The sequence below is a fragment of the Tenrec ecaudatus genome, chromosome 6 (genome assembly GCF_050624435.1).
Source record: "Tenrec ecaudatus isolate mTenEca1 chromosome 6, mTenEca1.hap1, whole genome shotgun sequence".
Taxonomy (NCBI): Eukaryota; Metazoa; Chordata; class Mammalia; order Afrosoricida; family Tenrecidae; genus Tenrec; species Tenrec ecaudatus.
The window spans coordinates 131,595,003-131,607,698 of record NC_134535.1 but is presented as its reverse complement, the minus strand read 5'-3'; the positions used below and the strand labels follow the sequence as shown (position 1 = coordinate 131,607,698).

At 43.3% G+C, this 12,696-nt stretch overlaps 1 protein-coding gene across 3 annotated transcripts in view; it reads right to left on the bottom strand.

Annotated features, from left to right (window-relative positions):
• Nucleotides 1-7,107, bottom strand: part of DDX11 (DEAD/H-box helicase 11) — a 43,468-nt gene extending 36,361 nt beyond the window's left edge. For 2 of the 3 annotated variants that reach the window (XM_075552219.1, XM_075552218.1), the window contains exon 1: nucleotides 7,019-7,107. The gene's annotated coding sequence lies outside the window, so the exon portion shown is untranslated. The remainder of the gene's footprint in view (nucleotides 1-7,018) is intronic. The other variant, XM_075552217.1, reaches the window with a different exon arrangement.
• Nucleotides 7,108-12,696: the final 5,589 nt, after the last annotated feature.

Sequence of the window (12,696 nt, the reverse complement as noted above, 5' to 3'; positions counted from 1 at the left end):
CAATTTCAAGATAGAACAGACTGTTTTAAACTTGGGAAGAAATTAATAAATTATAGGGCAACCTCAAAGGAAATTAATAAACTCATAAAAGTAAAAGAGGAAAATATCACAGATTTAGTAAACATTAAAACAGCAGCAAAAAAAGATAAAGAAACTCACACAGCTAACTTAGCGCAGAAAATTATGCGGAACAAAGAAACCAAGAGCACCGCATAAAAGACAGCACTGCGACGGCAGTCGCTCCAACACCTATGCATCCACACTGACGGCAAACGGATTCCGGGACAGGGCAGCAGAGTGGATGAGACACATCATACACACACAGACAAAAACTGATTAAAAAATTTTTTAAAAGATGAAAAAAATACACGATCAAACTAATGGCAGTCAAAAAAGAGAAGGAGTGGCAATCTTACTTTCTGATAAAATAGACTTGAAGGTGAAAACGAGTGTTGAGACACAAAAGGACATTGCGAAAATGATTAAAAGGCCAGTAGACCCAGAGGACATCTATGGACCCAATGAAAAACCAACAGTCAACCCCACAGCCACGGAGTCACCTGCGGCCCTGCCTAGTGGTCCTGACAGAGGAGACTGCTCCCTGGGGTCTCCAAGACTGTCTTTAGAGAGCAGGCAGGCTCCCGTTTCACCCAGGAGTTCTGTTGGGGTAAGACTGTGACCTGGTTGTTAGCAGCCAACCTGCAACGCACTATGTCACTATGGCCCTGGCACGATCAGTAAAACTCCATACATCAAACCCTAGGAGAATTACAGAGAAAAGCAGAGGTTTATAAAGACACTTCACTTCAGTGAAGTGTAGAACTCCGGGAAAGCTCAGCCAAGACAGCACGGTCAACTTGCAGACATGGATAGGACAGCGCGGCCCACATTGTCTTCCAGTGCACAGGGACATTTTCCAGAGGAGACCATAGGCTAAGGCACAAAGCAAGGCTCGATCAATTTAAATGCACCAAACACTACAAAGCATCTTCTCAAATCACAATGCTATAAAGTTAAAAATCAACAACAGGAAGCTCAAAGAGAAAACAAACCATGAACTTTGCATAACAACTATTGGGTAATCGAAGAAATACAAATTCAAATAAAAAGGTCCTTGAATCACATGAGAATGAAAGCACGTCAACCCAAAGCAATGCTTAGAGAGGGCAAACAACAGCAGTAAATTAACAACAAAAAACTAAGAAAAAAAAACAAAATCAGCACGTTAACCCACTATCTCCTATAATTCGACAAAGAGCTGCAAAATAGGCCCACTACCCCCAGAAGAAAAAATATTTGAGCAGCAATACATAAAATAGATAAGAGAAATATAATCGAAACAATCCAGAAGACTAGAAGCTCATCTTTGAAAGCATTAATAAAACCAGCAACACACTGGCAAAGCTAACAAAGGAAAAGACGCAAATAACACACAGACAAAATGCGCCCCACAACAACAGGAACAGGAGAGCAGCAGACGCGATGAAGAACGGCACGCCAACAAATCTCAAAACCTGGAGAGGCAGACCCAGCTCCACAAACATACGACCCACCTACCTAGCACAGGTTCAAGTGGAAAATTTAAAGAAGAAACGGATTCAGTCATTAACAAACCGCTTTCCCCAAAGTCTGAGCCCAGACAACGTTACTGGCGAATTCTGCCAAACATTCAGAGAAGCGCTGACACCAACCCTATCAAACTAGTCCAGAGTAAGAAAAGGCTGGAATACTCCCAAATATATTTTATGATGTGAGTAGACCCCTGAGACCAAAATCAACCAAAAAGACATCACTTCAAAAAGAAAACGACAAACCAATATCCCTCATGAACACGAATGCCAAAATGTTCAACAAAATTCTAGCCGGTAGAATATAACAGCATATCAAAAAAATAATACATCATGATCAAAGGGGATTCATACCAGGTATCAAATATGGTTCAACATTAGAAATGCAACCCATGGACTCCACCACATAAATAAACAAAAAGACCCACGGGATCAAATCCATTGGCACAGAAAGGGGCTCTGACAAAATTCAACACCCAATCCTGGAAAAAACAAACAAACCACTCAACAAAATAGGAATAGAAGGGACACGCAACATAATTAAGGAAATACACACAAAGTCAACAGTCAACATTACTCTCAACAGAGAGAAATTGAAAACATCCCCTTTGCAAATAAGAACCAGAGCCGGATGCCCTTTATCATCACACCTATTCAACATGCGCTGGAAGTCTTGGCCAGAGCTAGTAAACAACAACAAGAAATCAGAGGTGTCAGCATTAGCAAAGAAGTGAAACTATTTGCAAATGAGGTGATCCTATAAAGAAACACACAAAACAAGTCCCTGCCATCGAGTCACTTCCAATCCACAGCAACCCCAGAGTAGAACTGCCTCTCTGGGGTCCTGAGACTAAATCTACAGAAGCAGAAAGCCTCATCTTTCCACCAAGGAGCAGCTGGTGGTTTTAAACTGCTGACCTTTTGGTTAGCAGCCCAACACAAAACCTACTAGATTTGTTTAAGAATAAATCTAACCAGAGAAACAGAAGAATGACACAAAGAAAACCAGGGGACACTTCTGTTGTTGCTGCTGGGTGCCCTGAGTCAGTTTGGCCGCACAGCAAGCCTTGTGCACTACGGTCTCGAGAGACGTACCCACACGAAAATACGCCATGCTCATGGATTGGAAAACCTGACATTGTGAAAATGTCAAGATCCCCAAAATCTATCTAGAAACATAATGCAATTCCAAGCCAGATCCCAGTGTCACTCTTTGAAGAGATAGAAAAAGCAATCACTAACTTTGTATGGAGTGGAAACAGAACCAGGTTAACCAAAGCACCACTGAAGAATAAGAGCAAGTAAGCAGGCTCTCTCATTTTCCTGACTTCAAAACCTAACACTCACAGTACGCAAGTAGTTAAACAGCTTGATCGTGGTACATCAAGAGCCACATAGGCCAAGATCCAGAAACAGTCATGCACTTAAAGAGATAACTAATTTTTGACAAAGGGCCCTGAAATACATTAAATGGGAAAGGGGTAGTCTCTTCAACAAACAGCACTTAACTGGCAAAATAGGGCTTCCAATGGCAGAAAAAAAAAAAAAAAAACAGGACCCATACCTCACTCCCTACACAACAACAAACTCAAGATGGACTGAAGACCTGAATGTAAACTCTGGAACTACAAGGGCTATCAATAAGAAAATAGGGCCCTGATACAGACAGAAACAAAATGAAAAACACACAGATAGCAGAAGACAAAATAGATGGCCGGGACTTTCGAAAAATAAAAAATCATATGTATCAAAAGTAAAGTGAGAACCTGTCAGGGGAAGCCAGCCCCTAATACATCATTATGGGTCCGGTAGGCGCAATTGTACAGAGATAATAAGTAAAGATCATAGTAAAGTTATAGAGAGCTTGAGAGATAGAAGTATTGAAATAAATGGAGTTAGACACGATTCATGGTAGCATGCTCACCTCAGCCCCGCTCGATGGTCCACGTGGAGGGAGAGAGATTTAATGCTACCCCAGGCTTTTATCTTCTCTGGGGACATGCAAGCCCCCTAATTACAGGTGAGGACATAGGTCACAGGAAGGGGTTGTCTTATAGGTAATACAGTAATGAGGGGGTGGTCTAGGGAAATATACACAATAGGAAGAGGAGGGATTGGGGGTACACATGTGACAAGATGGGGAGGGATTGGGGGTATACATGTGACAAGATGGGCGGATCCTAGATTTAGGGTGGCAGTTCAACTTTGGTCTGTTCTCTGGATCTCCATAGGAACCATTATCAGTAGGATGTAAACCCCACCTACAGGAACCAAATAGATGACTGCAGGCGTCTATTGTCCTTAACAGCAGGGAGAGGGGCCTACTGCAGTCTGGCAACTGATTGTCCTCTGGGAGGATGCCTGTGAGCATCTGACCTTCTCCCACAAGAACCCACTGGTGGAGAAAAAAAGTGTTTGGCGCTGATCTACTGGACACGGGACTAATCTCTAAAGCTTGTAGAAATCCTCCACACGTCACCAAGGAAAATTCGAATCATCTGATTGCAAAATGAACAGAGGACAGGAAGAGACCACCAAAGACATTCAGGCAGCCAAACAAACACATGAAGAAATACCTACGGTCAGGATCCATTCAAGAGACGCAAATCAAAACAAGGAGGAGATACCATCTCACCCCAGAATTGACAGCGAAGTTCCAAAAAGCAGAAATGAAATGCTGCAGGGGGTGCAGAGACTGAACCCCTCCCGCACTGCTGGAGGGGCTGTGAAGGCAGGATGGCACTTCCTTGAACAACTGGGAATAAAAATATGCTGCACCCGCACTAGCACCGCTTGGTACACACGCTCCCAAAGAAGGGAGCTCGAACAGCACGAGCAGATGCATGTGAAGCCCTCTTCCCTGGAGCACAACTCACAGCCGCGCTAAGAGGAAGGATGGATAAAAACCACCTTTGGTCCACACACACAATGAAAAACTGCAAAGCTGTGAAACGCTTTATGACACAGAAGGATGTGGGGACTGCTAGGTGTCGTCAATCACAAAAGTACAAATACTGCATGAGACCATTATTAGTATCATTTTTAAATCAAGAAATGCTTTCCATATCAAAAGAAACGGAGGGTTTACCATGGTTGGAAGGAGGAGGAAAGGAAGAGGAAGTAATAGGCAAGAGGGTAGCCAGGTGTTAACTTGGGTGAAGGGCAAGACAACATTCTACAAGAGGGAGATGGGCACAAGAAGGAGGGAGGGGGCGCGGGGAGGGGGGGGGGAAAGAGGACCTGATGCAAAGGGCTTAAGTGGAGAGCAAATGCTTTGAGACTGATTAGGGCAAAGAATGTATGGATGTGCTTTATACAATTGATGTATGTATATGTGTGGATTGTGATAAGAGTTGTATGAGCCCCTAAAATAAAATGTTTAAAAAAAAAAAAGGAGGGAGGGGACAGAGAAAGATATTGGGAGGTCCAGTCAGGCATTTAAAGTTGTTGAATGCAAAAATGATGATCTGATATGTAAACCACTACTTAAATGACAATAAAAGGCTTCTTTAAAGGTCTTCAATGCTTTCTAAGGGTGGGGGTGTAAATTACTGGCTTTGGCAGTGTTTTCCAAATTGGGCAATCCTGCCCCCTGACAGGTAGTGAAATAATCCAGAGAGATGACAAAAGCAGATACCTACACTTTATCCTGGATTGTGGGCTACAGTCCACAGGTCTTTCATTGCCAAGGGGGCTCTGAGTAATTTTTTCTCTGAACAGTTTGGGAACCTATGGGCTAGTGAAGGAGAAGGAAATAAACAATAAGAGGTGGCCCCAAAAGAGGATGGCAGCAGAGAAAGTCAGAGTGGAGCGCAAGAGCTAAAGACAACAGAAGCAAACACTATTATATACCTCATCTGGCAATAAGAGTGATCTCAAGTGGATGCCTAGACAGACCCTCAAGATGGATGAGTGCACGAGGGAGAGGACAGAGACTAGGTATACATGGGTGTTGACTTTTGCTGCAAATATACCCATGAATAGGATGGAGCCTCCTAAGAAATTACGGGTCTGAATATGACGGGCAATTTTATAAGATTTCTGACATAATTAAACACCTTTAGAGAATGAGTCACTGGATCTGAGGGCTCGTGACCACAGTCTCAGGAGACGTCACGGTCAATTGGCATAACAGTCTACAAAGACAATATTCTACATTCACTTTGGTGAGTAGCCAGGGGTCTTAAAAGCTGGAGAGTGGCCAACTAAGGTTAGCTATTGGTCTCTCCCTGTACAGAATAGTGAACAAAATTGAAAACACATGGAAACAATGAATTCAATGGACCACAAAAACTTCCCTCCCTATGGTCCCGGGACCCCAAGAACTACAATGGTGCCCAGCTACCACTCCCAACTGCTCTGAAAGGGGTGAGGGGAGGGTACCACATTAGAAGGCATTCAACAGAATGGGAGAAAACTGTGGAACAACACTCAGTCATTTTTAAAAGGCCAGGCTTACTGGTCAGACAGAGATTGGTTGGACCCTGGTCACACTTCAGGCCAGAGTTGGCCCTCGGTCACACTTCAGATCTGGAAATGAAACCTAAAGGCTTTCTGCTTCCATAATGATGTGCAGTCTCGAAAAACCCCACAGTTGTAATTGTCGCCTGCCCACAGAGCCGCTGTGAATCAGAACAGGCTCCATGGCAGCTGGATTGGTTCTTCACTTCACCTTGCTCTGGCTTTGCCTCCCTTCTGTGTGCTCTCGCTCTCTGTGGAGGAACCAATCAGCTGGTAATTGATTGCGGGTGCAAATGGGTTAATTGTGCTCAGCTGCCAGCCAAAAGGTCTGGGGTTCAGTCCAACCAAAGTGTCCTTGTAAAACGGGACAGGCAATTTATATATTTTTTAATCGGTCACTGCAAACCGTCCGCCACTATGACACCCGTTGGAGCTGGTGAATTTCCACTTTCCCCACTTCTGCCAACCAGCTAGCTGGTCCTGGCTCCATTCGTCCAAATTCTTTGGATTAGCGGTTACAGTATTCTGGGGTCAGGATGCTAGGTTTGGACTACTTAATTTCGTTATCGTAGATAAGCTCGTTTTTCCATCAGTAAGAGAGAAGGTTAAGCGTTCATCCTCACAGCCTCACGGTGACCACATAATTAAAAAAGAAAAATGGAATTGATGGAAAGCGTTTCGGACAGACCCGCGTGCAGGTTCCTAACCCTGAGGCACCATCATTGGGTCTCCTCCGGAGGTCCCGCCTCCCCGGCCTCTTCCGTTACTCCTATTGGCCTCTCGTCTGCCAATCACCCACTAGCCCCGCCTTCCCGAAGCCCGGCAAGTTTTCCCGCTTCACAACCCCACCCCCTCCCGTGCCAGCTCCTGGCATGCAGAGTTCACGCGGACGATCCCCCTTTGTTTTCCATCCCACCAGGGCCTGCCTTTGCCGTCCTGCGGCTGCTCGTCGTCGGCTCTGTTACCGCGCGACGCGACGCGACGCTTACCCGCCTCACGGCTCCGCCGAGGCCAGTAGCGGCGAATCCGCGCCAGGCCCGGCAGCAAACGTCCCGCCCCGGCGGCGCCGGCTGCGCTACCGCCCCCGAGCCACTGCGCATGCGCCCCGCGGGGCGCGCACGGCGACGCGTGCGCGGGTCGCTCCCTGGAGTTTGCGCTTTTCGCTACGCTGCGCTTGCGCGGTGGCCTTGAAAATTTTTTTAACTTTATTGTGAATTGAGTGAAGGACCAGAGATCAGGTTTCCCATCAACAATGCCTATTTTTTATTTCATCACGTTGGTGGCAGTTCCTAGATTTAACCATCCCTTATCCCACTTCATCCCTGTATTTCCTGTTTTCATTCCCCTTTTCCTAACCCTCTGGACTTTGTTTTTGGGTAAATGCTTCCCTTTTATTTTTTAATGGTCTGTTTATCTAAGGACCATGATGTCCTCCACAGGGACTGTTCCCTCCTGATAACACGTGCAAACTAAGAGAAAGTCTCACCTTCTGGCTTCTGGGAGCAGTCTGGCTGGACTTCCTCCAAGACAACTCCTGGGTCAACAAAGTCGTTGAATGCTCAAAGCTCTCCAGAGTCACTGGACTTCATTGAACTTGGCAGTATTTGTTCTTCTGGCAGTTTGAAGCCAACATTCTTCACCAACACCATCATTCAAATGCCCTTCTTTCTTTAGTCATCTTTTCTCACTGCCCAGCTTTCACATGGAAATGAGGAGATGGAAAAGACCGGAAATGGATCTGGTAGGGCACCCTTAAGACATTGAGATGACATCTGGGTTGTTTTTTTTTAAAGATTTTTAAGAGGTCTTTGCAGCTGATTTGCCCAATGCAATTCATCATTTGGTTTCTTGATGTTTCCGTTGCCGTTGATTGTTAAACTAAAATTAAATCCTTGAAAGACTTAAGGTTTTTCCCATGTATGATGCTGCTGCATTGACACAATGACCTTAAATTTCTCTCAAAATCCAAGGTGAAGGAGAAATTTTGTTCTACTAATGCATGGTTTCTATTATTTGACTGAGACCTAGTCAAGCCCATCATGTTTTTCGCTGCCTTTATTAGTAATCATTTCAAAGCCACATATTGTACCTTCTTGGGTTTTCATTGGCCAGTATTTTATTTTTTCTTTTGATATTTTCTTTTTCCTGTTAACCTTACTTCTTGCTGGTTTTGAGTACATATCCTAGTAGAGTCAGGCTGCCTAGGTTCAACTCCCCACTACACTGTTCCCTAACTATGAGCTTAACAGGGTATTTAAGCCCTCTGAGTCTGTTTTCTCAATTATAATCTGGGGGCAAGAATAGAATTTACTTTATAAAACTCTTGTGAGATAAGTTAATCCTAGTGATGGATGGTTTATTATAATATATTTAAGAGCCCCCAATAAAATGATTTAATTTTTTTAAAAAGGTTAATCCCAGTAATAGAAAGAACATTGCAAAGCACAACAAAGATTAGCTATTACTAAGGTTAATTGGGAGAGCAGAAATTAAAGCACATTTTGAGGGGAAATATAAATATCCTCTGTGAGATATTTAAGTGACTTAGTTTGATAAGGGTATATGTGCACGTATGTGTGTGTAAGAGAGGGAATGGCACCCATGTCACAAGGGAAACTGAAAACTTGGTGAACATAGAGTCAGAACAAGAGGAACACTGGGATTTGCAGGAGACATTTTATCTAGGAGTTGGGAAAGTCCCATGAAATGTCCTTGTCCTTTCAGAGAAAATAGCTCTCTACACAGTAGATTTCGCTTATCCCCAACACTCTGTGTGCTGAACCCTAATAATGTTTATTTTATTAAAGCCTGGATTAAGTTCTGTTTCTTTATGTGGTCAGTCGATAAAATTACTTAAACTGAAGACAGTGTTCAGTTGTGTTTGAAAATGAGGGCTGAGAGCCCTGGAGAAAGGAGACAGCTGGATATATGGATTTAATCATCCCTGGAAATGGAGGGAGACGGAATGACATTTCAGAAATGCCAAGTTTGATCTCTCCCTGTCCAGTAGAAGGAAGAGTAGTGAAAATCAAAGACTTATGGAAACAATTAGACCAATGGACTAATGAACCAGACAAAAATCAATCTCTATGACCCCGAGACGAGAAGAACTTGACGAGGGGAGCAGGATACCACTACCAACTCCTCTGAAAGGAATTACATTGGAAGATCCCGAAGAGAGACGGAGGAAAAGATAGACTAGAACTCAAAATCACAAAAGACACCATACTTGGTGGGTAGAGACAGATAGAACCTCCAAGATTATGGTCTGAAATTGAATGACACACAGCTCCATGCTCAGCCAAATGACAGAGCATTCTAAAACAGAAAAATAACACCAGTGAGATGCACACATTTTAGAATAGTCAAACATTTAAGACCAAGGGCTCTTGTCCAAAGACAAAGTTCAGAAGGGTTAGCAGAGAAGGCAGGCTGCAAATGGGAAACAGGGAGGATTGAGATAAGTGGTGTGACCTTGATGGGATTTCAGTGAATGAGATGAAGAAAATGTGTATGAACTGCTGAATATGAAATGGATGGTCTTCTCTCTATCTTCTACCCAAGTTACAGCAAAAAAGTTTCAAACAAGAAAAAAAAGAGAGAGAGATGTCCACACTTGGGAGTGGAGGAGCAGAGAATGGTTCATCAGAAAAGTAGAAGGTATCACTACTCCTATTCCTCTTCCTGGATTCCATGTGTCCAGAGCTCTTATCTCTCATATGTACCTGTGCACATGCTCCGGTCCAGCCCGCAGTGAAAGGCAGGACTGGAAGGGTAGGGGCAAAGTGGGGAGTGGAGGGGAGGAAGGAGGAACCAATCTGTGATAGTATCGATCAACATTGTGAGGAATCTAGTTCACTTCTGCTGGATTGGGCTCCTGCATCTGGTTCATCAGCATCTGGTTCATATCACCTGCTGATCCCAGAGCCATCAACAGACTACTCGCTTTGAACTCATTGGACTCTGCGGAAAACACCAACCTGTGATCTTCCTGTTTCTTGGTTCATTAACCCCCTCAGCTGTATGGGTCAGGCGAGGTCTCCAGCTTACAATATGACCCCCACACTTGAGCTGGGCTGGACTGGATTTACCAGTCTATAATTATGTGAGCCATTTCTTGATATAAATCTCTTTCTATATCCATACACATATAAATGCCACTGGTTTGGCTTCCATAGGAAGCCCAGCCTAACACAGAGGGCCAATTTCCTCCTTTCTTTGGTCACTTGCCTCTACCAGGAAGCATGACTTTGTCAAGCCCCCAGAAGAGATTAGGGGTCCCATGTCATTCAGATCAGGTTGGGACAGGTGTGCTAAAACTATGCAGCCAAGGAGTGGGGGGGACACTGGTGATCATAACAGAGTTGAGGGTATCTTAAGAAGTCTAAGTTTGGAGAAATGTAAGTCCAAAAGCCAAAGAGAGAATCTAAAGCAGAAGACCAAGGGGGCAAATGCCAATGTAGACAGCATTTAAAGGTTCAGTTCTTGGGTCCAGAGGCAAAAATCAGAGTCGTGTTTCTCATCCAAAGTTCTAACTATTTCATCAACCCCTACCAATGACACCTTTCTCACCCTAAAGATTAGAACAGGGTTCCACATATCTGACCCAAGCCATAGCATTTTTAATTACCGTATATACATGAATATAAGTCGACCCAAGTATAAGCCGAGGCACCTAATTGTTACCTGGGAAACCAGAAAAACTGATTGACTCGAGTATAAACCTAGGGTGGGAAATGCAGAAGCTATTGGTGGGTTTCAATAAAACAAATGAAAATAAGATTACTAAAAATGGAGATATCAATGGGGTAATGTATTTAAATATTTATTTTAAATAAAAAACAAATAAAAGGACAAGTCATTTAACATTAATAAACCAGCACAGTAAGTGGAAAATAGGTTCAACAAAAACCATAAGGTATCAACAATGATACCTTAAGAGTACTATTCCCTGAGCTCAATCAGCAACCAACCTAAAATGTAAAGAGTTAAAATGCTTCAAAACTGGATTCCTCATCATCATCCATATCCCAGTGCAGAGCTTCAGCTGGTGTGAGGTTATATCATAGACGCTGTCTTCACTGAGATCGCCGTCATCACCATCACTGCTGTCATTTTCATACAAAGCGTAGTCTTCACTGCCATCCATAGCATTACTAATACTACATTTCTGGAAGACACGTCACACTGTGTTCTGGAATGTCTTCCCATGCATCTCAAACTCACTTTGCTATTAACTCTATGTCAGGCTCCATGAGATTTCCTCCTTTTGTTAGTCGGGCTTGACCAGATGACATCCATTCATGCCACTGACCCATGTATAAGCCAAACCCCAGCTTTTCAGCACATTTTTTGTACTGAAAAACTCGACTTATATACGAGTATATATGGTACTTCATACGGATGCAAGGAAGATCAAAGAAGAATTGACGATGAAGAATATTAATAGCCATGGACTCTCAGAAGAAAGGAAACTGAATCTTAGAAGTGAGGCTGGTGAGACTTTGTCTCATGTCCTTTGGACTTGTGATCAGAAGGGACCAGTCCCCTGAGAAGGACAGCTTGCTTGTTAAAGTAGGGGGTCAGAGCAATCGAGGAAGACCCTCAACAAGATGGATGGACACAGTGGCTGCAACAGGGGCTCAAGCACAGGAACGGTTGTGAGGATGGCGCAGGACCAGGCAGTGTTTCATCCTGTTCCTTATAGGCACTGGCTCAACAGCACCTAACCCACCCCCACCGCCACCCCATACCCACCCCCACCGCCACCACATACCTGGGTAATAGCTGTAGTCATGACCTAGACCCTTACTCTATACCACCTATACAACACTGTACCCCTTACTTCTGTAAAGCTTGTAAAATAGGGCTTAATACTCTCATTTTGAATATGAAAAACCAAGGCTCAGAAAGTGCATAAAATGCACTCTGATAATCGCCAAATTCAAAAGAGCAAAATATGACTAAAGTAAGATCTAATTCTTGGGTCTTTCCCATCTTTCAAAACTGTCAGAACCAATTTCTTTTTCTTTATACTTTATTTTAAAATTATTTTTAACAGTTTGATTATCACTTCACCCGCATTCCATACAATTCAGTAATTCAGTCATATCGAGAAGAGTTGTCCAATTATCACCACATACAATTATAATTTGTTCTTCCTTATACTCGTTATTCATGTGCTTTTTATTCTAATTGTAGCAAAAATAAACACAACAAACATTCTCGAATTCCATATCTTCTCCATGTATAATTCAATGCCATTGATTAAACTCTTGTTGTACAAGCATTATTGATATCCTTTTACACATTATTCCACCACCATTAACATAAGCTCAATACTTCCTAAGCAACAATTCTTTCTCCTTCACCCATGGTAACCTTTGGTCAAGTTTGGTTTCTCTCTTTCGTAGTAGTTTTCTTGATATAGTATTCACATACCATAAACTTCCATAGTTAAATCGCTTTTAAAGTGAGCTGTATCTACATCATCTCAATCAGTTCTAGTGCTCCCTCCCACATTCATTGTTTACTCCCCAAATCCCATCCCCTGCCCACCTCCCAGCCCCGCCTCCACATCCCCAAGCTATTGCATCAGTTATCCTCTCTGTACATCTACTCCTTCTGTGCTTCACGAACTGGGAAACCCAACAGGAACAATAAAGAA